The sequence below is a fragment of the Protopterus annectens genome, chromosome 1.part2 (genome assembly GCF_019279795.1).
Source record: "Protopterus annectens isolate FY-2018-M chromosome 1.part2, PAN1.0, whole genome shotgun sequence".
NCBI lineage: Eukaryota > Metazoa > Chordata > Ceratodontiformes > Protopteridae > Protopterus > Protopterus annectens.
This window is the reverse complement of record NC_056727.1, coordinates 1,059,362,601-1,059,390,190: the sequence shown is the minus strand read 5'-3', so window position 1 is coordinate 1,059,390,190 and position 27,590 is coordinate 1,059,362,601.

The window sequence follows — 27,590 nt, the reverse complement described above, 5'->3', positions numbered from 1 at the left end:
TGACTAGGAAAGGAATGTAGACTACAGGAATATACTAGTTGTTAATTGACATCTTTCTCCCCCCACCACCATATTTCCAAAATAATCAACATACCCACCCCAGCTGGTATGTAATGACTCTGATAATGTCCATTTGTTTTATAAATATTTTCATGGTTCCCATGCATGTGCTATATTGAATAATTCCAACATTGGTGGCATGGTACCATCAATGTACCTGCATGCTGTTGTTATTACCACTGTGGTCCCATATATGCATGTGCTCTGTTTGCTATGCAACTGTTCCTTATCTGGTGTCTGGGTTAATGGGAATATCTATGCATGCTGTTATACATAACCCTGGAATGTGTTGACCATTACTAACCCACAAATGATGTAATCTAAACACTATAGCACGCTTGGGAAAGCCAGTCCCAGCAGACCCACATGTCCCACCTCAGCTGGCCATGGCACCAGGCACCAGCATGTCTGGGGTCTAACCAGGGACCTCCATGTCCGTTGGTCCTGCACCACCTTTGAGGGGAACCACCTCAGAGGATGGGGCTCATCTACCCCTCTGGAGTGGGCACAGACAGGCACCTGTCACCCGTCACCAGGTCAGGTTCATGGTGCTTAGAGAGATCAACAAGCAGTTTGGTGATGTCCCACACCAGCTCGAGGACCGCATATTACAATTAGAGAGTCAGCCTGCCTTTGCTACTCAGCCCCTAGCACAGCCACCTTTGGGGCTGTGAAAGTGCAGTGGTGACTGCCCATCGGTGGGGACCTCAGTCCCACTGTTACCACTAGGGGGCTTGTAGGCTTCCGAAATCCCAATACCCTTTCTCATCAAGGTGTTTACCCCCCACATTTTTCATATACCGCCCCAGTATGCATCTTGTTTGTCTTCTCTGTTAACCTACCTCCCCAAATATGCCTACTACCCCTCCCCAACATCCCACTCTCACATAAAAACAGGGTAATCTGTTCCCACAAACAAATCTTGCCCCATACATAGCTGTCCATTTCACACACGTGTCCACTGGACACATGTCATCCGGTCTAATTGGCATCACAACTTATTATTGTTGTCCTCACACTTCTCTCAGGGGTTTGAGTGTCCAAATCTACCTCCAAATGCAGTGTATATACACAGCTGTTGCTGTAGAAAAAATGGGCAGCTATGGACCTTCCCTACAACCTTCCGGCACATCCCTGGTTTTTTTTCCTACTGTCTTTCCATCTTTGTGCCCCATTTTTCAACACTTTCCTCTCAACTCATTTTTTTTTTCTTTTAAAGAAATTAGAGTGGGGGTAAGTGGCAGCAAACACATTTAAGCAGCAGTAAGTGGGTTTAAGCCTGTTTGTACGGGGGTAAGCAATGCCTACACAGGTTAAGCAATTTAGCAGCTGAGTATAAGAAACTGTAACCAGAAGTTAGCAGTGTTTACCTCTAAGCAAACCCATGCAGACCCACTTACAACTGATTTAAACTGTCTTAATCACTCTGTAACCAATGGCCCATGTTCTGCCCAGCAATAAAATAAACAGTCTCTGCAACGCTCAAAACCAGGACCCTGCACACCATAGCCAAAATGATTTACTACTCAGCCATGCCAGATATACATAAATATAATGTTTTCAGAAACATATAATCAAGCCCAGTTATGCAACAGTACATTGAATGTATCCCAACATTTAGATGTATTGTGTGTGTGTAAATATATTAATATCTAAACAAATACAATACAGCATATATATATATATATATATATATATATATATATATATATATATATATATATATATGGATCTACCTGACAACATCGACAGTGCATAACACCGACAACGACATCACCAACACCACATAATCGACAGTTCACAAACACGACACCTCATACACTCAACGCATCATAACAACAACCAACAAACAAAACAAATCCCTTGTCCAAAAACCACACACACAACACAAGCACACCAAAATCCTAACAAACAAACACTAAACCTTACATACACAACTATCTACAACCCTAACCGAAACCCTAACCCTAAGGTCCGTCACTATCGCATACTCACCTAACCCAGCCCCTAACCCTAACTCACTTAACCGCCCTAACCCAAAAAATATCACTACTGCACCCTTACCTAACCCGCGTCCTAACCCTAACTCACTTAACCCACCCCTATCCCTACAGACCGTCAACATCGCACACTTACCTTACTCGCACCCTAACGTCCGTCACTACCGCATACTTACACATCCTTTCCCCATCTCGGTGTTCTCCACGTCGGTGTTTTCATCCGTCGGTCTTCTGACTTGTCGATCCTCTGGCATCGGTGATTTCATTGTCGGTCTTCTCATCTGTCGACGTTCTCAGGTAGACCCATATATATATATATATATATATATATATATATATATATATATATATATATATATATATATATATATATATATATACATGTATATATATTTAGAAATATATACATATAATAAATATATATGAAAATATATACATGCAAATGCCTACATTGCTACATATATATGTCTGCACCTATATGTCTACATATACGCAACAAGTTACATATATGTATGCATATATATATATATATCTATGTAGGTATATACAGACATAGTAATACATATATAAGCATATATATATATATATATATATATATATATATATATATATATATATCTATAGGTATATATGGCCATACATCTGTAGATAGCAATGGTAGATTAGCTAAAACATATATGTCCACATGCACCATTAATGGGGTTGAGAGGCCCCAAACAATATAGGTCTTGTACGAATAGGCATACCCTTCCCCACAGCCAAACAAGTCCACCCTGCAATACACTACCAAGTGTTGCAGCTCCCATAACCAGGACTTGACACGACATGGCCACAAGATGTTAACAGTACTACGGCCCACCTGTATGATGTCAGGCTGGTATTTGTAACATATCATGCAGTACAAGCTGGCTCCCATAGGAAATGTAAAATGTGGAAGCTATCAACATCCCCAGGATATATATACAAGGACACATATATGCAGATACAGATATATATATATATATATATATATATATATATATATATATATATATACATGTGACTACACATACACACGCAGAGATATGTACAGTAAGATGCATATGTAGAAGGTGCACACAATATGGAACAGCCACTATGCCTAGAGTTAACACCTTAACAACTGGACACTGTATGGGCCACCCATACAAATGATAATCGTTGCCTGCAACATATACCCACAGAGAGGTCATAGGAAAAAACATCACACACAGGTTTCCATAAATGGAAAACCTTTATTTGTGTATTATTACAGTTCTATATGCCATGTCATATAGCTGTTCAGACACTGACATCCATATAAACAGAGTAATGCAACTGTGATACAGTTATACTAATACAGTAGTCTGGAAAGGTTCACAACTGTTGCTGTCCAGGCCAAGCCCTTCAAATTGTACAATAGTAAAGACAGACTGGGCCACCAGATACCAAACAATGAACAGTAAGTAATGCAGGTGTATAGTTCAGTAGTCTCAATCTGCACACTGTACAAACTCACTAGATGGTAAAGACTTCAGTTGACCAAATGGGATGTAACTGTTACATAACAAGGCATAACTGACACCATCACAAACACACTGACAAATAGAACAGTCTGTATGGCAGGAGGCAGTAGGCCTGCATTAACCCAATTTATGTAAGTAATGTAAATATAGGTGAAGTATATGGTACTGTACATCCAGATACCTTAAGGCAGTTCACCCCTGATACCCCCACAATTTGTAACAGCCTAGGTCATTTATGGTGCATCACCCCCTTAGACTCAATAATACAGGGCCATATACCACTGTTACATACACTGGCCTCTGGAGTGCATAAGGGCACACATGTATTGTGTAGTTGAAGCCCACACATATATGGCCCCAGCCCCACCTTATGTGTGGGGAATACAACAGCAGTGGACTGATGGCAGCAATGGCAGTGTGATATACTCACAGCCCACTACAGAACAACCCCTGCAGCATGTCATATGTGCAAATCTTGGTATGTAGGTGGAGGACAGAGGCCGGAACACAGGCCCATATGTGGAAAACTGTTGGCATACACTAAGCAAGTTGCTGGTGTTACAGGATAGTCTGCAACATACCCTTAGTCAGGGAATTGAGGTTAGAAACATAAATGGATGTAGCCATGTACTGATAGCACTCAACACACACACACTGCCATTGAAATATCTGACACAGGACCTGTGTGGTGGACAGACAAAACATGATAAGCACACCTCTGGCCACCAAGAGGATAGGCCCACATTTGAGAGCTATGCAGACAGACTGCATTCCAAGGTAAACTAGTATGTATACACACACCCTGTAATACCAGTACTATACAAAGCATAACACAACTATCCTCACACTCTGTCTGTAGTTCTGGAACCTCCTACAAATATGTACCTGGCCTGAGTGTGCCGGTTCTCCTGTAAGAGGTATTGCTACCTGCTGTCTGTAACACTGATACTCATACACAGGAAGGATGCCCATCACACAGGAAAAGTAAAGGGATCATGCCCACATGATGTAGGGATTTATAGTACGTGATTACCATGACAGTGGTAATTGGAAGTACTACACAGCAAGCTGCATGCAATTAGAAAGTGGAGGACACTGATTGGTGCACAGGCCATCACCTGATTATGTGCATCACCTACTAAAGCCAGCAGCTCAATCCATTTGAGGGAGGAAGGGAGAGGGGGAGAGAGAGGGGGAGGGGAGAGAGAGAGAAAGAGAGAGAGAGAAATCACATATATACTTCACATATATCTACACATATATAGATATATACCTATATGCACATGTGTACATATATACAAATACATATATACAAATACACACACAAACATATATGTATGCAAAGACATGTCCCCTATATCACTACCACAGTGATGTGTGCTATGTGCAAGGCAGCAGCACACATAGCAATACACATAGATATGTATAGCAGACAGTGTGGGCACCATGGACGTGTATGTCACATGTTAGTCCTTTGTTGGCACTCCATTGCCCCCATCTGTGAAGTATGCAATGGGAATATGGGGAAGTATGGCAGTAATAAATGTGGAAGTGGACAGGATTGATAGATATAGACGACATTCTACAGGAGTGGTATGTGACACATAGGTGGGTAAACACCATGGATGGTGTGTGTGGTCTGTGATGTGGACTCCCCATGGTCCCCAATATGGGCACAATGGGAATAAGCCTCCTACCCACTGCTACTCACAACAGCAGTCCACGTCCTGAAGGTGCCTGGTCTGGAGGCTGAGCAGGAGGAGCATGTTGGCCCTGTGAATGTGTACTGAGTGCCCCTGACTAATGTAGCACATCCCGCATGTGTCTGTGGAGCCCGGTATGGAACAGACCCAAGACCTGAGTTCAGGGGACAGGAACTTGTCTGTGTGTGCCCTGGTGGGGACAACATCCCCTGGGTGATTCCACTTGATGGTATTGCTGTAACAGTACATGAGGAGGCCCCAGGTTGGGACACACATGTGATGTGGCCAGGTATCATGGGCAGATGGGTGCAGAGAGGTGGATCTGCTGGCCAATAGAACATATACATGTTATTGTGTCACTGTTATAGAACATTTGTTGGTAGTAATAGTCTGCACAATCATGGTAAATGTCCAATTGCATGCATAGATATCCCCAATAACACAGACTGTCAGATATACAGCAATCTCAGAGCAGCCATACCACTGGCATATATGTAACCATAGTGGCCCTGACAATGGCATGCAGGTGAATAGTCTGTAGCAGGCCAGCAATGATAGTGTCCACTCAGGGGACATGGCTACAATCACATAGCAGAAGGTGTGGTACAATACCATATCTGTCTAAATGGTAGTTAAGCTGTAGCCATACCAAATGAGTTGTGTGTACTGTCTGTTGAAGCTGATATGGTGTGTGGGGGGGGGGTAACAGAGATGTGTATTATGAACTGTGGTAACCTTGCCGTATGAGTTGTTCAGACCTGTTTCCATCTTTATGTCTTTCAGCCAAGATGGCACATGCACATTTGCCCACCTATTCCAATGCTGAGAATGACGTGTTGATAGCGCACATGAGCCAACACTATCCACTGCTGTTTGGCAGGCATGCACATGAGCAGCAGGAGTGGACCACCCTGTGGAATGACCTAGTCCACAGGGTCAATGATGTCAGACTGCACAACCACAGTTATTAGCAGGTCTGGCATCATTGTACTGATCTGCTTCACAATGCCCATTGGCGTGCTGCTGCAGTCCGGGGGTATCACCTCGCCATAGGAGGGCCATGCCATCCATCCCCCCCTGACATGTGTTGAGGTGCTCCTGGCCAGCCTCATGGCACCTGCCCGTCTGGACCACTAACAACCACTGGACCCCTTCGTGGAGGTGGGTGTCACCCACACACCCGCCAAACAGCATGCAGGTAAGGACACAGGGCACATCAGTAGACCACTGTCGTGTAAACATCCGCATTGGGTGCATTGTAGCGATAAACAAATGTCCAGATGTAGTAGTATCGTGGAAATGTACCATTGATGTATGGTAGCACTGCACCCAGCCTGTAGCAGTGCCACAGGTGTTGCCACTGACACTGCATCTTTCCCTCTCTTATGTAGGTCCCTTCTGGATAACAACAAGGCAGCTCCTGTAGCTGGTGAGTATGTTTTATGATGCTTGCCTACACACCGGGCATGTCATGGTGATGGTATATTCCATGCACACATGTAACACACCTACCCTGAATGCATGCTATGCATGTGCATGTGTTATTGCTGTGAAATGCACAGTCTCACAGAGGTGACCATGATGAGATATTGAAAGGGTATGTCAGACACCTGCATGATAACTAACATCCTGTCATTGTGGAATGTGTCCACATACTGCTAGTAGACACGGCCTATAGTAGCGACATGTTCTGAACAACACCCATATACAGTGCAACACCAATGTATATACCTGCAGGGCAATGGCGACTACTGCAGAGATACACTATGGCATAAGGCATTACAGCAGTCCCATTATCAGCTGGGTCTAGGCTGCAAAATGTGGTGTTCAGTGTATGGGACACTGCAAAGTGACACATGTGTAGGGCTTACTTGTCATGCATCTGCATGAAAGCTGAATGGGGGGTGATCTCAACATGACACACCAGTGCACTGCAGCAGGGATCCTAAGGATGGTAGGAATGGCTCTGTCTGTACATAGTCAGGTTCAGGACCTGTGGCAGCCATAACCCTACCCACACATCAATAGTGATGGCAGTGTGTGAACACCACCGGATGTGCACATGAGTAGACCTTGCAATCATGCAGAATAGGGGGACATGTGTAGGGCAGACTGAACATATACTGGCAAATGCAGATGGCTCACACTGGTATACCCCTGCCAGGAGCAGTGACTGCTGTAGTACACACAACATGAGGTGTGATAAACCGTCATGATAAGGGTGTGCACACATATGCCCATATGGTGTGTATGCATTGTGGTCAGCAGCCACACACCTAACACAATCTGTAGACACTGCATATGAAAGTACAGGGCATATGTCATATATCAGGCTCATGTACTGCTAAGATATGCAGTGATGTGGTCCCATGGCAGATCAAGGAAGTCTGTAAAATCAATAAAGGTGTGTACACCCCCCATAGCCACGATATGCACTGATGGTTGTCAGTGTAAGAGTATTGCAGTGGTCATACATGGTCTGTTGTTGTTTACAGCTGTAAATCAGGCATCAGGCATTCACCAGTGACAAATGTCCACATATCATCCCAGGTATGTGTTGCTGAAAAACATAGGGGCTGTGAGATGTAAAGCTAATATAACTGACAGAGTAATATACATTCTGCAATGGGTTGTACACCTGTGAGTTGTGGTGCACATTACATGGCAGGGTGCAGAACAGGTGCACAGCAATACTGTGTACATGGGTGCAGTGGTATCCAGGGGAAGGGGCATCACCTAGTGACACAGCATATGTATCATCTAGCATGTATTGACTATAGCTGAACTGCATGCTGTTCTGTACCATATGTTCTGCATGTTGGCAGATGGGTAATAGGAGGACTGTGTGTACTAGCATTGTGCAACCTCACGTGTGTGTGTGTGTGTGTGTGTGTGTGTGTGTGTGTGTGTGTGTGTGTGTGTGTGTGTGTGTGTACATCCTGGAGGTTAGTTAGTTTGCCTGCTGGGTCACTCTGGTGAAGTGGAGGGAGGTAGATGCATGTAGGATGCAAGTGTGAGTTTGTGTGTGTGTGGCCATGTATGCTCATGTGTGATTGTGGGGTGTTCATATGGCTTTACCTCCCTTTGGGACCATGCAATACATGGACATGGACTGCCACATTACACACCAGGAATACCTGTCATTTGTGTAATCACAGGACCGCAAATAGTATAATATGGTCTGTAGCATGAAACAGGCATCCAGAGGGAAGGTACTCTCCAGGTATACACTTAATATCACAGTCATCAGAGAGGTCACCTGCAACCCACGTATGCAGCTCTACAGATGTATTGGGGAAGTACTAGTCAACACCAGGGAGTGTATCCAAATATTACAGTTGTCACATGATACACCAGTGGGAGGTATTATGGATACAACATAGTTACCCACACATATAGGGGCTATGCACATAATTTCCACTCATACAAAGGGTACTTACCGAATGAAAGCAGTGAGGCCATGTAAATCCACTACACACAGGTCAGGCAGGTTAAGTAGCAACAAGCCTTGTGTTGTGGCCACTTGTGTGGGCATTTAGACAACTGTGATGTTAATGAGTGGTATCAATTTGTGTATGTTAACAGGTGTGATGCAGGATGGGATAACACATGGACATATATGTGGGACTGTCTGTAAAGCCACAGACAGGTAGGTATTACAGAGGTGTGTGTGTGTGTGTGTGTGTGTGTGTGTGTGTGCGTGTGTGTGTGTGTGTGTGCGCGTGTGTGTGCATGTTCTGTTAGGCAATGCTGTACAGGTTTTAAAGTACATTTATTGTTTTCCCCCACAGGTGACGAGGTGGGTCAGGGTCCCTCCTGCAAGCAATCTGATGTAGGTGTCCATACCGACATAGATGGTGATGATGATAATAATGTTGAGGCACAGGTGGGGTTGTCAGGGGCCAACACTGCACCAACATTTGACATCCCTCCCCCTTTTAGCCACCCTACCCCCACACACAGTTTCCGTGCCTATACACACCCCATCACCAGTGGCCATAGCGGAGGGACAGCTGGCATTCAGTAGAAGTGCACAGGAAAGTGTGGTAACCATGCCTACTGTGTCCAGTCGCAGCAGGCATTGCCCAATGTCCATCAGGCCACCACATAGGCAGATGACCTGGGGTGCTTGTGTTAGGGCCGCTGGACATCATGCCTCTGGCAGAGGTGACATAGCTGCTACCAGCAGAAGCATGTTTCAGGCTGTCATGGCAGAACAGGCACGCATAGAATGTTACCACAGACAGGGTCTGAGGCTGCAGAGGGTTGCTCTTGCATCTTCAAATGACAATGCCCATGAACTGGCTAGCACAATTCGTGGATTAACTGTTCATGGAAAGACGGTCTGGTGAGATGATGGCCCTCATCAGCCATGGTCAGTCCGTGCTTGAAAGTGTGGTGGGAGTGTGGCAATGTCTGTGTGGATGTAGGCCAGCAATGCCAATAGCTGGTGGTCAACATGGATGAGCCAGGACACCAAGGGGCTCCCATAATGGCAGTAGCAGCCCTGGCAGTGCAGGGGGTTTGCTGTCCACACCACAGCAGGCCACATGCACATGGTCCTGGCCAGTCCAGGAGGGACCTGGTACCAGCGGACAAATGTCATCAGCAGGAGAGAGTAGCACATCGAGGCTTGTACCTGGATATGCCCATGGTACCCCTGGCAGGCGCAGTCCATGTGTCTGTGGCTGGAGGCAGTGAACTGCACACCCTGCCAGGTATGGTCTGCAGCTGTCAATAAACACCTGTGTAGGGCAGCCGCATGGCAGAACTGTGTGCATGCATACCCACATACTATGCAAATACACCTAGGGCAAGCCCATACCTACACACACCACATCACCTTGGCCAGCTCCCCAGAGTACACCCCTCATCCACATACATGGTGTCAAATGTATGGGCCACCCTTGGACTCTGGAAAACCAACACCACACCCTCTGCATATGATAATATCTGTGCCCCATCCCTGTCATCCATACCATCGATGCAGGGACAGGCTGATATGGTTCTGATGCACATGATGACTGTACAACAGTGTACCACAGTAATGCAGTGTAACATGTTATAGGGAGTAAAGTGTGAGTCATATTTGGCAGGTAGTGTAGCCATCCAGCAATGATGCCTTATAGCTTTTAGTAACACTGTTTGGTTGTGGTCTCTATAATGTTATCCAATTGTGTTGTAGGTGTACATGTGTCAGCACGAGGATGGTCTACAGCCATATTGCACAACAGGGTAGGTCACTGTGCTGACACCATGGCTGTTACATATCTGGGGTACAGTCGAACACATTTCAGAGGTTACTAAACCAGTTATTGCCTGTGCCACATAGACAGGTGGCCCACTGAGGCATGTATACCCTGCAACTTGATGTATAACTATCCACATACACACACACTGTTACTTGCCAACATTGGGACTAGACCCCTACCTAGCTATGTCGTGATACTGACGTGCGTGGCTTACATTGCACACACCGCACAGCATTTAGGATGATGTGTGTCCCAAGTTTCATGGTACATGCAGAACACCCCCTGACATGTACAGTATGCTAATGGGGGATGTAATGGGGGTATTTGGACTATATGTAGTGTGACATACCATCATATACACATTTACAGACACATAACAGCCAGACACACATCTGAGATACCAGGGCCTCTCGATGCTAACTAACTTGACCATGTCTCCAGTGTGTCACAGGTAGGCTGTACACATCACATGCATAACTGGCTTGGATTGTGGTAACAGTTACCTGTAGGATTGATGGTGACAGTGGTAACCATAATGTGGTACATGGGACATATACCTGGTCTACCTTGTTGTAATAACAGTGTACACAGCACCCACATCCCCCACTGGATATTGTACTGCCTGAAACCCATGATGACACTTTGCCATACCCACCATCACACATTGACTACGACTGTGATGCAACCCATAGTATACCCCAACATTGGTACTACAGGGATATGCATCTCATGCACATGCCACACATATAGTAGGGTGTCAATCAAGCGTAGGTGGCCTGTATATATCCCAGCTAGATACCTGCCACCTGCACATCTGTACAGGCACTGACAGTCATCAGCTTGGCAGGTAGCTATGCAGCAGCATGAGTGCGTTGACAGACCAGTAAGGGGTATATACTGTGACACAGCCCACACACCACGAATACAACAGGAAGGTCTCAGTGTCCAGCCATGCTCGCAGGTTTGCCTGTTATCAGTACTACATTAAGCTTTCTGCTCTTGCCTGGGTTTGCACTGCCAACAGTAGTCCTGCTATCATAACTACATGCTAGTATGACAGCATGTACCCTGGGCTACTACACCTGTATGCAACACATTCACATGGATAACAGTGCTGTACAGGCCTCATATATGTCTGTGTCCCACAAATGACACTCACACCCCTTGCTACTGTAATGACAGCGCATAGGTGCATGTATTGTACATGGCATTACATACACTTATTACAAGCTATCAGACAGGGCTGTGTGTCCTGGTTACCAGGGCTAAGCTATGCTTAGCAAGTATCAACATTGCTGCAATATAACAGCTAAGCTGATTTGCGCACTGGTAAGCACTGCCTACACTGTGTACATGTTTGTACGTTTACTCATAGCTTAGCACTGCTTAGCTTTGTGCAAACAAGCTTAAAGCTGCTCAAAACTACCTTAACCACTCTGTATCCAACAGTCCTTGTCCTGCCAGCAACAAAATGACCAGCTCTTGCAGATTTTGAACCCAGGACCCTTTACACTGAAATCACAACACTTAGCCACTATGACATGACCACTGTGAAGATTGCTGTTGTTTTACCAATATAGCTGTCAATACACGTATTGGTAGTATTGAACTTTTGCCTGTAGCTCCTACCTTGTGTAGTACTTGTTATTAATATGACTGTTGCATCACACATGTTGTTTTATCATAATGTGTACATAGCAGATACATACAGTGAGATACATGTGTGAGGGTATACACAACTGTGAATTTTACTCATGACAGGAATATGGTTGTATACAGAACATAGGTCTATATATGTCTACATGTGCATACACATGTATACTCATACATATGTCTGTATGCACACCTGTGTAGTGCTACATATATATAGCCATGTGTACATCTCTTTGTATGTACATATTTATATGTGTGTGTATATGTATATATATATATATATATATATATATATATATATATATATATATATATACACACACACACACACACACACACACACACACACACACACACACACAAGCACATATGTAGATATACATATGTGTATATATAGGTATACGTATATGTATATATAGATATATGTGTATATAGCTATATATGTATGCACATCCTATGTGTACATATATGCCTAGTTATGTTGGTATATATGTAAATATCTATAACTATATGTGCATACATATTTATTCTGATATACATACTACTGTCACTATATCTGTAGCTATCCATACGTATATGTGCATATGTATCACTATCTGTATATGTGTAGATATATATTGCTCTGTATATGTATATATCTGGATGTGTATATGTATATCTATGTACATATACATACCCATCTATATATGTTGATATGTATATGTGTAATTATATATATAGATATCTGGATAATTATATGTACATATATTTTCACCATATGTGCTAAACATGAAGTGTAGCCCTACCTCAGCCCCTATAGTCCCAACTTCGTAGTGCAAGGGGATGTCAGGTATGTATAGCAAGTATATTAGTAGACTATTGCTACTGTAATAGGGATTGTCTTCACAGGCATGGTGTGTGTGGGAGGCCACATCTGCTTTTCACATTTGTGCCATTGGCTACTGACAGACATCCTAAGGACATCATAGTACAGTACCGCTGCTAGCATGTAATACCCCTGTGGACTGCAGCAGAGATAATGACCAATATATGTGAACATTTTGACACAGTCTGTACAGTCCAGAGGTATACACAGAACCCCTTAGTGCAAAACATGTGGACCAAGCCTGACAATATGGATGTTAACAGCCATGTAGATGGGTATAAGACATAATGGCTGGTGTACATTTGCCTCCATAGGTTATGCATTCACGCACCCCTGTCTGTCCAGACACATGATAACCACTGGTTCGGGGGTGGCATGGGCACATACTACCCATTAGATATTGACATACATCTGTACAGCATCCCACTGCTTTGTCTGACATACATGACTGTCAAGGGAGGCCCGATAGCAGTACATCTGGCAAGTATCTGGACATGACATCTCACTGGGTAAGTACACTAAGCTGCTAGGCATGTAACAATGCAATGTGCAGGCTACAGGAAGACTGGGTCAACACTGACCTACATCTCCTATGGGGGAATGCACATGTAACTGCATATATATCAAGCTCTACAGGCATGTCACAACACATGGTAAGATACACCTGTGTGAAAGTGCATAACCACAACCAATGTGAAAACAGCCACATATGATAAGCTAGCATAATATTACAGTATATGGACTATCTGTTCAACACTGTCCTCATATGTGCCAGTCACAGACTAACCCTACATATACTGGGCCACTATAAAGTGTGGTCTGATGCCTGTCTGTTTTATGGGACATGTGTGTGTATGGCCCTACAAACATGTAAGCCAATATGGTAACATACAGTGGAGCAGCATGTAACATCAGATAGGACGGGACCTAGAACAATGACATCTACCATAGTCTGTACACAGGTTAAAGTACATATTAACAATACACACACTGTCGACATTCACCATAAGTACACAGACCTCAGTGCTGTACAAACAACCACAGAATGTCCAGGTTATGTCATCAAATATAACCCCTACTGTACATAACATGTGTAGCAGTCTGATATCTCACTGGCTTGTTATCAGATATGATGACACTAATTATGGTGTACAGCACATATGCACCTCTTAATGCATGACATATGTACAAAGGTACATGGGTGCATTGATTCATGGGTGTGTAGTGGTCAACTTTGCCAAATGGCTGTACAAGGCTAGTTAATGGTACACCTTGGCATTAGGCCACATGACAGTGGTCTGCATTGTGGCTCAGGGGTGTAGATTCTGGATTTGCCCACACAGGTGGATATTGTATTCACCATCCAGTCACCTGAGTGACTACTGCGTGTGGGCAATGCTGTGCAATGATTGCCATGTATGTGTTCCTTAGTCCATAACATGGATGGTGTCTGTGATGTGTACACCTCCCACATGCATGTACATGTGGAACTATACCTAGTCATTCAAACCATGCTTGCTCATTGCAACTTGCTTGGAATAGAAAGTGCCCTGACTTGCACTAGCCTAGTCCTGCATAATTACCCAGCCTTCCCACAACCAGACCTTACTGTACTGTATAGCCTTAGCAAATTCCTTACTCTAACTCTAAAACTCCAACCTGGGCTCTAACCATAACCTGATTCCTCACTCCCATCATCAACCCTAACTGTAAAACCCATTTCTGCTCCCTATCTTTAAATTACCCCACCACTCTTGAAGCTTAAACATTGCCCCCCATTTTTTAAAGTCCCTGATTGCACTCTAAACTAAAACTTCACTCTACTTCCCTAAAGCTAAAGTCCATGATCATTCCATACACCTAAAACTGCATTTCTGCTCCCTGAAACAAAAGTCCCCAAACACTCTTTTAACCTAAACCCAAAGCTTCCCTCCAACTCCCTAAACCTAAAGTTTTCAATTCCTCCCTGACTTTAATCTCTGTATCTGTTCCCTAAACCTAATCCCCTCCCAATCACTGCCTGAAATGCTAAATTATACATCTATCCCCTCCCACTACTGCCTAATGGCTACCACACTAATCTTTCTCAAACTCAGCCACTTATTCCAACAAGGTGTGTCAGTTCTACTCTCTGCACATAGCTGCCATACAACACATGACTGGCAGCCCATGTGAGCTACAAGGTATATAAGCCTCTGGCTCAAGGCATTGGATTTTGAGCACCTAAGACTCGGATGCTTGTAGAGCTGAAAGGCTTTCAGGCTTGACTATTTTGAGCCTTAAACCTTATCTATCTGGAGAAGGAATAGACCTCTACTTGGCAAAAATGTGGTCTAAAATTATAACAGAAGTTGATTATAATTCTTTTATTTATTTATTTAACATTTGTTTAACAGGATAGTCCGACTGGGCTATTTGCGCATTTTCAGTGAAGGCCTGGGGAGAAAAGCTCTACCGAATAAAACAACTTAGTATCATACATAAGAAAACATAATAATTTCAATTACATGAACAGTACTGTACATGACAAAACACGATTTCAATTACATCAACAGCATTGCACAGTGCAAGAAAGGGAAAAAAATAGAATAGCAGACTTGAATACAATATATACAATATATAGTTCCAGTGTTTCTCTAAGATGTATACAGATGCTTTTGTTTAGATACAACCAATTATAGTTCAGAAATTGTAGTACTAGCAGAACTGATGCTGTCACATTTTATGATGTAGGTTAAAATTAGCAGGGATAACTTACAGGAAGTAAGGAATTAGTGGAGAGCAGAGGAGGAAGTTATGGAGATCTCAGTATGGGGGGAAGGGAGAGCTGGAGGAGAAAGCAGTACAAGGAGGCTCGGTCGGGGGTGAGAGATGATGGGGGGTGGGTATTGTAGGAGGAGTTAGGTGAAAATTAATAGATTAGAGGAGGTGGGAGATGATAAAAGTGGGTGTGAAAAGAGGTGGGTGGTGGGAGAAATAGCTAGATGTTAGCCAGGGAAGTACATTAACAGAGCCAGTTGTTGGTTAGGTGGGTCCTGAGGAATTGCTGGAACTTTCCTGAGTTGTTGGTGTTAAGGATAGCCAGGGGGATGTAATTCCAGGCTTTGGAGATTTGGTAGGAATATAAGGAGTTAACGCACATATTATTAGATTTAGTGACTTTTAATAGAGATTTGTCATTGGATCTTAGTGTTTTGTTGTTAGAGTATGTTTGGACAAGATTGTGTAGTGCTGGGCATTTTTCAGATTTTTGTATTGATAGTATGTGCAGTGGTAATTTGGTGGAGAGAGAGGAGGTTGGGTAATTCTAACCAGTTTAAAGTGCAGAGCAGTGGTGGGATCTGGATGAGGAGTTTGTGACGATTTGGGCAATTTTATTACAGCACGCTTCCAATCTGGCTAGGTCTGTTTTTTTGAGGTTGGTAAAGATTGGGGAGGCATATAGCAAGTTGGAGAGAAGATGGGTTCTGGCAATGCCTTGCCTGGTGGAATTGGTTAAGAACTGATTGACCCTATAGAGAGAGACAAGTTTGATGTCGGTCTTTTTATAACTTGAGCAACATGCTGATCAAATCTCAGGTTACTATTGATGGTGACCCCTAGTAGTTTTGTCTGAGAAATAGGTTCTATTTTGGTGTTATTGGCTGAGTAGGTCATAAAGGACATGCTGCTTGCTTGATGAGTTTCTGGTTGGAGAAGAGAATTAATTTAGTTTTGTTGGGTTTTAGAATTAATTGTTGTTTTAATAGGTAGGATTCTATGTCTGAGAAAGATTTTTGGGTTATTTACTGAAGTTGTGACAGGGAGGGAATGGCACAGATTAGGGCTGAATCATTTATGTTTTGAATTGTTGCCAGGTTGGTTGCTGAATGTAGTTTATTGATGAAGATTGTAAAGAGAAGTGGACCTAAGTTTGATTCTTGTGGGACACCAACTGAAATGGGTAGATGTGACGATAGGTCATTTTACCATTTCACAGCTTGCTGACAGTAAGTGAGATAGCTGTGAAACCAAGAGACAGTTGAGTGAGATAGATTTAGGGATGCTAGCTCACTGAATAGCTTTTGCTGAGATATTGTGCTGAATGCCTTGGACATATCTAAGAAGATGGATGCAACTTGTTGCCCATCATTTTTTAGCTGGTTAATAGTGTTAGTGAAGCTTAATAGGGCTGTAGTGGTACTGTGCTTAGGCCTAAAACCATGCTGAGAGATAGTTAACAGATTATTGTAGGTTAGTTATTTCATGAGCTGGGAGTGGATGCATTTTTTTGAGGATTTCAGGCAGTGGTGAGAAAATGGCAGTTGGTCTGTAGTTGGAAAATTCTATTGAGACACCTCCTTTGTGTAAAGGAATGATGTAGGAAGTTTTCCAGAGTTTGGGGCATACTGTTCTCTGTTTGATCTGTTGATCAATACTGAGACAGGATAGGCTATGGTGTCAGCTGCTATCTTAAGACATGTGCTAGATAGTTGATTAATAGTGAGGGTTGTGGGTTTTAATTTATTTAGTAGTTTTCTTATAATAGATGGGATTGAGGAAGAAGGGACTGGCAGTAGTTGAGATTGGGGTGTAATAGATGCTGGAGTGTTGTCTTTATTATTCAACAGAGATAGGATGGAGTTTGTAAAGAAAGAGTTGAATTGTGTGGCTAAGCTATCTTAGGTGGTGGGAGGTGGAGTTAACGACCGACCAGGCTGAATACGTTTTTTGATACTGCTCCAGAATTTCTGGGGATTGCTTTGGTATGATTGTTGTAAGTATAGTATTTTTTATCATTTTTTATCTGGGATTTGCATTTGTTTCTAAGGTGATGGTAAGTTTCTAAAGAACATTGTTTTTTGTTGCTGTGGTAGTAAGACCATGCATTGTCTCTATCCTTGAGTAATTGCTTAGTTTCTTTACACAGCCATGGGACATAGCTGGATTTTATGCAAACCTTCCTAACAGGAGCCAGAGTGTTTAGAATCTCAAGGAATGTAGTATTAAAGTATTCCATGATAGAGTCTAGGTAGAGGTGGCATAATGGAGACCAGTCACAGTGCTGGAGTAGAGATTTAAAGGTGGTTGCTGAAAAGTGTTTATTGCTTCTAATCTGTCTATATACTGTGGTTTTTGGGAGGTTGGTTCTGTGCCTAAGTAGAAAGGTGGGTACGTGTCATTTAGGCTGTCTGGGACACAACCTGAGTGATATACTAATGAAGGCTTATTAGTTAAGGTTCAGTCAAGAATTGACTGCCTGTCCCTGAGCTTGTCTATCCTGATAGGTGAGTTAATAATTTGGGTGTATTCATAGAGATTTATGAGATTAGAGGGAGTGTCTGAGGAACAAGTATACTAATCTGTATTGAAATCTCCCATAATTAAGGTCTCCTGACTGAATGAAGAGGATGACCAGGAGAGTAAATATTCGATTGTGAAAAGGTTGTTACTGGGAGGGATGTGGACTTAGATTATGCTTATGTGTTTGTTTGGGGTGATCTCTAGCTGACAGGTAAGTATTGTGCTGTTAATTAGGGGTGGGGGTCAGATAGGATTCTTTGGAGTGTTAGTGTGTCTTTATATAGAATTGTTACAACTCCCTCATGTTTTTTGATTCTATCTAGTCTGTGGATATTGTAGCCTGGAGGTAGGATGTCATATAGCAATAACCCACGCCTGGGTGTGGGTAATGTTGGATTTACCCACGGTTGGCGTTGGTCCCGAGGGCGAAGCCTATTTTTGCATTACGGCTAATATTGTGCCTATGGGTCTGAGATTCTTCAAATTGCCATTGGGCATTGATTTAAATATTGAAGTGGAAAAAGAATTTAATGCCATGTTTGACACTTTTGGGTTTGAATTCATGAAAAGGTTAATCAAATATAATGATATGAAGCTTTGCAAAATGATTTTGGAGGTGGAGAACCTCAATAAAACTATTTTACAGGATTTGGCATTTGCACAGTGGGAGAAACTATATTACAAACAATTTTCCATTGCTGATGATAAGGCTAGGAAAGCTTTTGAACATAAGTTTAAAAAGACACAGAGGGACAAAGAACAGTATAATAGACACACTTGTTATAAGTGGGGGGAACCATAAGAAACACAGTGGTTCTGTACATGTGGATAGAGTGTATGAACAAGATTCTTACTCTAATAATTATGAGCAGGATTTTTTATCTCCTCGGACAAGCAGGTCTCAAAGGAATTGGAGGCAAGGGGGCAAATGGAGGAAGAAAAATTAACTACTTCTTCTTCTGTCTTTGCCTTAGGTGAACAGACGGTCCATCTTAATAATTTGGACATTGTGACTACTGACAATGTTGTTAGTGAGACCAAGAATTTTAAGATTTACAATTATAGCAATGTCCAATTAAACACTTCTCGTTTTAGTCTGTTTTCTAAGGGACTCAAATTTATACCTACCCCACCATTTCGGGTAGTGGACTCCTTACTTGAATTTAAGAAATATATTAGAAAACTAAATTTGGCCATTTCATTCAATAATTCTATTCAAAGCAAGAATGTCATCAGTAATGAGCCATTTCATGCTAGACTTAAAAAGAAAAGTACGTTTATACCCACTAATAATCCATGCATTTCTGTTTTTGAAAATAAAGTCACTAATGAGATATATAAACTTAATAAGGCTATAGGCTATAAAAAGAAATCTAAGACCTTTTCCAACTTGACTGAGGAGGAAGCCTTTATTCTTAGAGACTTATGCATTGATCGTACTCATAGAATTATGAAGCCTGATAAAGGGGGAGGGATTGTCATTTTTGACACCTTGACTTACAGTTCCAAAATACATAATATACTTAATTCGTCTGGCAATTATGCAGAGGCTTCCTTAAATGAGTTGAATATTATGTATCGTAGAATCGATATGTTCTTGGAAGAGTATATGTTAGAACAAAGAATTACTGAAGAACAATATAACTTTATGACAGTTGAATTTCCCATTTTAGCTACCATCGTGGGTATTCCGAAGGTGCATAAGGATCACCTCAACCCCCCTTTACGACCGATTATTTCTGGAAGTAAAGCCAAAACTTTCCCAATTGGAGTAGTTATTGACACTACTTTGAAATTTATATATGACAAGGTTAAACACCTAGTCAAAGATTCTTGGGAATTTCTGAAAAACTTTCCTATTCATACTGATGCGACTAATATACTATTCTGCTCTATAGATGCAATTGATCTGTTTAGTAGTATCCCAATTGAGGATGGTTTAGAGGCTTTCTCTAGGAGTTTGAGAAAACATACTGAATATAGTTGGGATAAAATTTCTATCCTGGTTGAACTTATGAGTATTGTTTTGGAATACAATTTTATTTACTATGAGGGAGAAATTTTTCGGCAAACCAAAGGCGTAGCGATGGGTGCCGCTTGTGCACCCATCTTCGCCAATTTGGTTATGCTTGATTGGGAGGAGAATTTTGTTTTTAACAGTACATATTATGATAATGTACTGTATTATTCTCGTTACCTTGACGACATTTATATTTTATGGAAAGGCAACAGCAGCTCCTTTGAGAGTTTCATTGGGTATTTAAATAGTTGTTGTGATTTTCTTAAGTTCACTTACACTTACAGTACTACTGGTGTCCCCTATTTGGACACGTTGATTTCTGTTGATGGCGAAGGTTTTAAATCTTCAGTTTACAGGAAAGCCACGTTTACTAACTCCTATCTGGACTATAACAGCTTTCACCCATTTAAACTCAAAAGGAACATATTCAAGGGTCAGTGCATCAGGGCTATTAGAATGACATCTAGACATCAAGACATGACTAAAGAATTGAAATATATTACTAGTCTCTTCATTGAGAGGGGATATGACCCTGTTATGCTGGAAGATGTTTCTTCATATGTTTTGAGTCAATGGGGGTCTAGATACTCCCCGCTTTTGGGGATGACTACAGGTTTAAGCACTGAAGTTTCTGGTCCATCTAACATCACTCGACAGGTTATGGCACCTACCTCTGTTTTTAACAAGGCTCTTATTGTTGAACACAATCCCTTTAGTCATGAGCTCAAAAATATAGTACGTAAAAATTGGTACATCTTAACATCCACACAGGATGTGGCTAACATTGTGGGACATGAACCCTTGTTCGTCGGAAAAATGGGTAAAAATCTCAAATGCTTCTTGGAAAATGTATGCATACCTAAATTTCAGGATAAGTCCCATACCACCAAATGTGGCACTTGTAATCAGTGTGGATACATATTAGAGTCAAACAGTGTTTGTTTAAACAACATATGCAACACGAAACTACATCTATCCAGAGGCAATTGTAGATCAACCATGCTGGTTTACATTGCTATTTGCTCAGCTTGCCAGTATTTTTATATAGGCAAGACTGAGAGACAACTTAGGCAGAGAATATATTCACATATGTATTCTATTAGGAAGTTAGATACAAAGAATGCCTTATTCAGGCATATTTTAGATTTTGGGACTGAACATTCCTTCAAATTTGGCATATTAGAATCAGTTAGAAGCAAACCTAGGGGAGGAAATCTCAAAAATTATCTTGCTTATAGAGAGTTATGGTGGCAGGTTTACACTGATGCCACCACACTGCCAGGGATTAATGATTGTTTGACTATCAAACCCTTATTATTGTTGGAATGAATAATTTACTTTTATACACTATCCATTTTAATATAATTTGTTATATAATTAGTTTTATCCGTTCTGCAAAATTGTATTGTGGCATTGTATATAACCTATAATTAGGTTGTACTAGTATTTTAACTTAATTCTTTTTCACCTAATTGATTGGCGTTATTTTGGCGCCTTTTTTACTATTTAGTCAATTGACTTTTATTGTATACTTGTTCTGATGAAACTCGCTATCTGCGAGTGAAAGCGCTCAACATTTGGCTTGTACAATAAAGCTGTTCTGGTTTTTACTTTCGCTCGATTGGACTAGCTGTTTATTACTGTGAGCTGGCAGCAAGCAGGTTGTTTTTGGCTGCCAGGTTGTTTGGAGACTGCTTTTGGTGCAATCTGCTGTCTTTCAGGAGTTGGTATGAGTTTTTCTTAAATAATGGCATAGTATAATGCCTGTTTACTGCCCTTCCGCAGATGTCTGGCATCCACGGCAGTTCTGATGTACTGCGCGCCTGGAGATGTCCGTTGCTTATTTTAAAACTGTCTCGCTATGTTAAACCCATTTAACATAGCGAAACAGTAAAAAAAGCAACGGAGATCTTGCTTTCTCCGTTGCTTTTTTTTTAAAACCTGTCTCGCTATGTTAAATGGGTTTAGCATAGTGAGACAGCTTTAAAATAAGCAACAGAAATCTCCGTTGCTTATTTTAAAGCTGTCTCGCTATGTTAAACCCATTTAACATAGAGAGACAGTAGAGTTATACTAATGGAAAAACGTCCGGGCGACCGGACCTTTTTTCATTAGTATAACTCAATTTACAATGTGCACGCTGGCCAATCAGCGTGCACATTTTGGGGGGGTCATGGTATAATTGTCCATAATGTGGGGCTATAGCCAGGTTTCAGTTAAAATAGCTGTGTTGGGTGAGTATAGGGAGATGGATGCATGGATTTTGTCAGTTTTGTTTACAAGTCTTCTTACATTCATACTGATGATGGGGATACTGGGGTATTTTGCCTTAGGGAATAAGGGGATAGGAGGTGATCAGTATATTTGATGTTTGCTGTATAGAATCAGGTCTGAGGTTTAGGTGGATGTCATCACTTAATTTCAGTTGAGTTATTTTGTGCTGGAGGAGGTGTGGTGATTTGGGTGATAGTTTAGAAGTCTTGTGAATCAGATGTGGGTGGGGTAGTAAAGGAAGGTATCTGTATGCCAAAAGTTCTGTGTTGGATATGTTAAAGAGGCCTGGAGCAATGACACAGTTGTCAGTGGAGGTATGGAGTGGAGTGTGGAGAGGGTATGTGGGGAATGTAATGTTGGGTATTATATGTTTGTGATAAGAGGTAAGATGGACAAGGATTGTGAGAAAGAGAAGTACAGAAATATGTATGGATGACATAATTTATGTTAGATATTAATTTTGGAGGACAGGGAGAAAACATTTTATAAGTGTGAGTTATTTGGGTAGGGTGTGGAGTAGCAGGCTATGGAGGTGTATTGGAGAGTTGTGGTTGGTTGATTAATTACTGTTAGATAGAAGGGGAGGGATTGAGGTTAGGGATTGGCTAATTGTATATGGGTGTGTGGTAAGGTTAAGGATAAATAAATTTGATGTGGGGGTAGGGGGAAATAGGGTGTAGGGTAGGGGAGCAGAGTGAGCTTGAGCGAGGGTGGATGGAGTGGAATGTACCCAGGTCATGGTTGCATTTGGAGCTAGAGAAATAATAGGTAAGCTTCTCATCAAGCTTGCTTTATGTTTGATCCTGTTTATCTAAATCTGGTCAAAGTAGTATGTTTGAGCAGGGAGTTCCACAAATAAGAACTGATTAGGGTGACTGCTCCTTTTAGCTGAATGCTACAGATTTGATATTTTGTTGCTACCCAAGAGAGAGAAATTATTGTGCAGGGATGGGGAGGGGTCTATATTTGCTGGAAGGGAGCTGAGAGAAAAAAAAATGGACACAGGCTTGTTAGCAGTATGGATTGAATCACATGCAGCAATCTGGTGACATACAATTAGAGAAGAGTGGAGAGGAAAAGTAGGCTGCACCAGGTGATGTGCTGCAACAAACTAAGGGTATTCTGTGTTAACAAATTTATGGAGGTGTTTACAAAAGTTAACATACATAAGTTAGATTTGTTTTCCGCGTCTATACACTAACTCTTTGTTCAACTGTTAAATACTGTTGGTATTCCCAGTAGTTGGTAGGGGTTTTCTTATTTTTGGGGCTAAAAATGTGCTTAAGACCTGGAAATTAAGAAACCACAGAGTAAGTGCTTACACATCACCAAAGTAGCTAGGTTTAGGTAGCTACCATCATTTGGAACAATAAAGCACATAATATTTAAAAAATCAATAAATATTTTGGATTTAATTAAAAAATGTCCAAGTTTAATTAAGGTGATTTAGACTCTCTTCTTTCATGAAATAGTACTTATACCTTAACCATTATCCCACTCACCCAAAAGCTTTGCCAATATCTGTTGTATATATCAATGATCTAGTGGAATCACTACCCGTACACTGTCCATGTGTATTCTACTTGCAAGTCCCTGTGATTTATTGTTGTATGGCTTATAATTCACCTCATGGTCTGGAAGTGACTGAAAATATTCCCTGGACTTGCTCATTTACCAGGATAACACACTCCAATAAAAATAAATTATTTAATCATGCTTTTTTCCTTGGTATTTTTTCTTAACTACTCATTGCATCTCATTCACAGATAATGCACATGCAATTTCCTTAGCCACATAGATTATATCCTGCTAAGGATATAACAGCCAGCTAGCTTCCAAAGCTTCAAGGGCATTTTCTATGTGTCCAAACTGTTAGTCAGCTCAAGCTAAGCTAAAGAAAAATAGTGGTTTGTAATCTGTTGTATAATCACTGGATTCCATGAAAAGATCTAGAGTAGCTGTATCTTAAAGAGGGAATAGCTGACCTACCAGATGATCAGGCCATAGCCTTTGTTAAACCTCCCTTTAAGATCATTTCATCTCTATGATGGAGGATCTTTGCATGAAAATGTCTGTACCAGCTCTTCCTTACCCCAGATCTAGTAAGCATCTCCTGCAAAGAGCTGAAGCTCCAGTGTTGGCACTGCCAAAGTACTGAAGTTACCCCAACATAGTAGCATATCATTTGAAATTGTTATTCTTTCCAGAAAGCTTGGATTGAATTTGGGGACAAGGAAGAGAAATGTGGTAGCAACAGAGATTTATATAAAAGGGACCTGGTGATATACTGTATGGAATGATCCCCTAGAATAACAGCATTGAATGTCATCAGCAAAGAAATATATTACAAGGCATTAGAGAACAGCTTCTTCTGTTAAAAATGTTGACAAATAACATGATCCATATTCAAGGTAGAATGGCAGATATCTTAGAGAAGGGTCACAGAAATCCATTTCCTTTCCAAATAGTCTCTCCTTTGGTCCATCACAAGTCCTATAGACTCGATATCCACAACATTTTCAGATAGTGATCCAGTACCAAAACAGTCCAGATGTTTTCCACATAGTTTGAACTTAACGCTTTCTGGTTTGCTAAGCTTTACCAAGTATACATTAAAATGTGGGCTATACTTTTGCTAAGCTGTGTTATTTCTCCTTTTTCTCCTTTTCTCTCCCTGTTTTAGTTTCTCATTCTGTATCTATTCTACATATATACATTTAGAAAAGCTACGGTGGTGCAGCGGTAGCATTGTTGCCTCACAGCAAGAGGTTCTCCCATTTGATTTCTCAGCTGGAATATCTTCTGTGTGGAGTCTGCATGTCCTTCCCGCAGTCGAGTGGCGTTCGAAAGACATGCGTGAATGGGCGTGCCTTCGTTGAAGGTTGGGCATCGGGCTGGCACCTCGTCACCATAAAAATCAACTGCCAATCATTAGCGGACCGGAGTTCCGCTGTGGTGACCCCTAACTGCGAAAAGCCGAAAGAAGAACAACTATATGATGTGTAAAATCCTGTAACAGTTTGATACAGCATAGTTCTAGGATTCTCATTTTGGTGCATTAGGACACTGTTGCGCTTGAATGTTATTGAAGTGTTTCTAAGTTAGTAACTTAGAAACAGATTTGTTATATAACATTTTTCTCTGTATAAAGGATGATTATTATTACAAAGAGGAATAGTCTCTATATTTATATATGTATGATTTATCATGTGTTCCAAGAACTGATACATGTATATAATGCCCTGGAAAATGTGTTTTTCTTCACCATTAAAACTTGTTAACAAATATATTTAAAAAAGAAAAAGAGTGGTGTGCGTGTCAAGTCCTTCATAGATTTCCAGCTGCCAAAGAACGCTCTTCTATTTGGCTTTTTTGGATCTACAACTGACTGCAGATAAGTTTCTTTCAGGGAAAAAAAAATCACTTTTTGATTTTATGACTGAATTGTAATTGTTCATGCAAAATTAATTATTTTATGCTGGAAAACGTGTTCTATAGACTGTCACTGACTTTTAGTAACTTTTAATATGGATTGTTACTTTTTTGTCTTTTGGAAAAAGTTTTTAAAACTAATTTAAAAGTAAATTTCCCTTGCTAAAAGTTGTGGTGTTTTACTCTTGGGGGCTGGGCTGAGGGTTGTAAGTGCTTGGTACTTTTTTTTTTTTTGTTTCTTTTGGAAAAAGTAACTTTTTTACTACTTACTGGTTTTGCTGACTTCTGGTACCAGGAATCAGGAATTTTTTTGGGCCTTTACTATGGAACAACATATTGGTTCCTCATGTCTTCCTTCTTCCAGGCACAAAAAGAAAAAATTAAGAAACAGCCTTTGCCATCACAGCAGGCTACCTAAGTGCCTTGGACACATCTATAAGTTCAATGTGGCAATGGCTAATTAGGGTCCGCTGCAGCTGCTGGAGTGTCCTTGATGGGCAAGGCAGAACCACTGTTGTTGGCCTTGTGAGGAGGAGCAGGGAATATGTGTTTACCTGGCCAGAGTAGAATGCCTGTCCCTGGTGAACATTTGCCTTGAAAAAGTGAGTCTTCTCCTTCAGAATTCTTATCCAAATGAAGCAAAAATTAAACAGATATTCTCTCCTATATCAATTACTTTGGATTGGAGTAATTTATTGGTCTTAGCTCAGGATTTAGTTCAGGCTCTTGAACTTTTCAGTGTTACTATTTTTGGCACAAGAGAAGGGAATTCTTCATTTATGAAGGTTATCAAATGGAACTTCAAGAGGAAGGGACAGCTTCTGTTTTTTTTTTTTTTTTTTGTCAGGTTTCTATGGCTCCTCTCAGTCTCTTTGAAGGATTCTCTTTTCCTGTAGCTATTTCCAAAATTAATCAGTTGTTTTGGTGGAAACATGGATCTATATCATACGTTTGAAAAATAAAAAGAGCAAACGTTCTTTTATTGACAGCTGAAAACTGAAACCACGAAATATCGAAGACATGGAACAGCGATTTTTTTCCTAGGGGAAAAAAAATCACTGGGACATTTTTGGGACTTTGCCATTTGCCAGTGTAGTGCAATCTCAGAGTTGGTATATTTATGTAGGGGGTGGGGGGCACAACCCCCCCACACATCAGGGGTGTAGTGGGGGGTGAAGCCCCCCACTTTATTTTGAGTTTGGATTGTTTATTTTCTTTTTTGTGGAGCAGTGATTTTTTTTTCTCTGGGAGAAAAATCACTGTTCCATGTCTTCGATATTTAGTTGTTCCATCTGTTAGTGGTCGATAAAAGAGCGTTTGCACTTTTTATCTTTCGAACATATGATATAGACCTGGAAACATAATGACATTATACTGTCTCTGAAAAAATATTAAGATTTACTACAACTGTAAATTCCGATACCAAAGCCAACTTCTCCGATTCTTTTAACATTAAAAGGATATATTTGTTGCATCCTGTAACTTGCATGACTGCTAGTCTGCTGGCCCTAAGAAAACAAGATAC